The sequence below is a fragment of the Lipotes vexillifer genome, unplaced genomic scaffold (assembly GCF_000442215.2).
Source record: "Lipotes vexillifer unplaced genomic scaffold, Lipotes_vexillifer_v1.1 scaffold110, whole genome shotgun sequence".
In the NCBI taxonomy this organism is placed as follows: domain Eukaryota; kingdom Metazoa; phylum Chordata; class Mammalia; order Artiodactyla; family Lipotidae; genus Lipotes; species Lipotes vexillifer.
The window spans coordinates 636159-639509 of NW_006791887.1; positions in this window are offsets into that span (position 1 = coordinate 636159).

Sequence of the window (3351 nt, forward strand, 5' to 3'; positions counted from 1 at the left end):
GATCCGAATATGCCCAGAACAACAGTACATTAAGCATTCTTCCACTTGGAAATGAGGGAAATTAAGGAAGGGAATGATCCTCTAAAGATATCACCACCTCATTCAGATCTCTGGCTCAGTTTTTAATACGGCTTTTCAGGCCCACTCAGACAGAACAATATCCCTAGGCCAGTCTCACCGGAAGACTTCTTGGTAGTAGAAAGCTTAAGTTGACTAGAAGAACCCACTTCAAAATTGGGCTTTTTTCCTGTGATCTGCACAGAGAGCAGGCTGTCACTGTGGTAACCCAGGTGTTCTCGGACAGACTGAATCTCCTCGGGGCTCAAGAACTTGCGCTGCAGCTGAAATTCAAGATATCAGAGGATTAGGCCACGCTTTTTCTACCGTATGGTGGTGTACTATGTCCCCCTCACAGGTGTCAAACGCTCACGTCTGCAGTAAGCGCATGACAGCAGGAGATCGCAGACGTTGCCTCGTGCCACACGTTCGGTTTCTCACTGATCAGGACCCTGGAGTGTAACTTCTGTCTACGTGTTTATGTTGAGCCTGCCCCTTGGAGAGTTTTATCAAATATCTGTCTATTAGGTACAAGGCACTGTGCGAGGCATTGTGGAGATTGTAATGATTATGATTATCAAGATGAATCGGACATGCTGAAGAGGCTGTTGAATGGAATCGAAGCCTGTGGCGGGGGAGCATGCCCACAGTAAAGATGCTAGAAATGAAATACGCAGTAGAGAAAGAGAACCACGGGGGGAGGGAAATGCTTTCTATGTTCCTTGGGAAGAAGCAGCAGACAGGAAAGGTCGGGAAGAAGCTGGGGGTGCTACCTCTATGTCCGACAATTATGGAACCGCTACATAAACCACAGTCCATCTAGAGCACTGAACGCCGTTCCATAATTAGTAAGAAAGTGGGTCAATACACTAAGATGGATAATGTCAAAGACAGCTAAAGGTGGGGGAAAGAGCTAGTGACTGAACACTGTATACATACGACCTTATTTACATTAAAAAATGTGTATACACACACACAAAACACACTTGTAAATACATAAAAAGAAGTCCGAACAGCCACACCAAAAAATGTATTGGTGGCTCCCGCTGGGGAGGAAAGTGTAAGCAAGGCCTGAGATGTCACTTTATATTCTTCAGTCTTAACTGAATTTTTATGAACATCCCATATTTTGGAATAAAAGATGGAAGAACTTTAACTAAAGAGAAAAATAAGAAAGGGTAGGTGTGAAGAAACTGAGGCCCTAGGTCATGTACAGATCAATGGTATAACAGCTATTGTGGTATAACACTTCTCACACAAGAAAATTTCAGCATTGGAGAAGAATGGAGAACCATAAATACCTCTATTTAATGTTAATATTTCTAATGAATTGTCAGAAAAGGATTTCCCCCTCCAACCTATTCTAGCCTCCCACCCAAAAGCTGAGGAAAATACAGGCAACTGCCCTTCACTTAGGCCTAAGATTCGTGTCCACTAAGAGATGCCTCAGTGGTCACCACTAGTACTGAGACCAAAATATGTCCCAACCCACATGGGCCCAAGCTGAGTCTCTTCAGAGGAGATTGATTTCAGAGGTTTCGTCCTTCGAGGCATCTGGTTTCTCCCATGCAGAGCCCTTCTCAACTTGTTTCCTAGTTGAGTGACACTGATCACCTCACCTTCAGGGTTGTTATTTCTCCCAGATTCTCTCTGTATCGTCTGACAAAAGAGATACTGGGTTTAGTCACCCAAGGCTTAAATTCCCAGCAAAGAAGGTCGTCTACAAACATACCTCTTTTACTTCCACAAGACCAGAAAGAGTCAGGGCTGAACACAGCTTAGATGCCGTCTTCACTTTGCTATTGTTAACTGCTAAGAGGAAAACCCCAGTTAATAGCTTTATAGGCCAAAGCAGGAAAAATAATAAAGGCTCTCTCCTATTCAGGTCAGCAGGCATTAAAACAACAATAACCTATTCTGTTCAATATATATATATTTTAGTGATAATATTTTAATTGGACAACTCCTTTTGGTTGTTCAAAGTGCTCTTACTGATGCTCTTAAGTGTCATATAACCGTCTCGGTTCTTTGTGGCTGTCTGGAGGGGTGGGATAGGGAGGGTGGGAGGGAGGGAGACAAAGAGGGAAGAGATATGGGAACATATATATATGTATAACTGACTCACTCTGTTATAAAGCAGAAACTAACACACCATTGTAAAGCAATTATACCCCAATAAAGATGTTAAAAAATAAAAAAATTAAAAAAAAAAAAAAGTTCTTCATGAAAGTGAAAAAAAATAAAATAAAATAAAATAAAATGAGTGAGGGAATGAGGGATCTTGCAGATAGCCTCAAATTGTTGAATCAAAGTTTACAGAAGGCCTTATAAGAACCTTATATCAAAGAAGGCGTAAGCGTCTCAGTTACAATAAGAAAAGGTAATATTCCACAGCAAACCAAATAATGAAATTTGTCTCAGTAGTGTTTTTGAGGAAGGATCAAAACACAATATGTGTTTGGGAAATAATTAAAATTCCTGAACCAAGGTTCTGTGTACTTCATTCTTCACTGTGTTTTTCCATCTAGATTCTCAACCCAGAGAGATGGGGAAGACCAAAAAGACAGAGGAAGTGCAACTGTTTAATTGCAGGATCCTGTGCTCACTGGAAGTTTGAAAGCCTGAGTCATTATTGGAAGTATAATCTGCATCTTCTTTACAGCAGCAGTTCCACCTTGGCCAGCTTTCTTTCTAAGTCTGTCTTGGCAAATGAATTTAACCCAAAGAAGTGCATTTGCTTACTATTCTCTTGGAGAAATGCATTGTTGGTGTGCTTTGGCATTCTGGAATAGTAACTCTCATTATTTTCTCTGTTGTTATCCACCAACTTTGACATCTTCCTGTCAGTAGCATTATACAAGTAATTCATCAAAGCTTCAGTTCCAACATAAACTCCTCAAACACACCTCGCTTGTGAAGTATCCTCGCTGGCTTTCTTCTGTTATATCCCTTCGAGTTAACTTCCAGCTAACAGACCAAGATTTTTTTTTTCTTTTCTGAAACCATTAATCTTCACTGAAAAGCTGTTCAAATGTCTTCCAACAGTTTCAGCAGCAGAGCCTCCTGCTGGCACTAGTAACTCTCATAAATATTATTGGGATTGTGCATGTACATCAGGGAGAGATTTTTCACCCCAGAGAACATGAAAGGAACACCAACAGTCTCATTCTTATTGAGTTTGAGTTGTGCAACTGAGCACAGGAGAGAATGTGGGCAGGAAATTAGTTAGCAATTGAAAGGGCAAACGGGTGTTCCACATAGACTCTTCTTCTAGGGAACAGTGACAACATCACA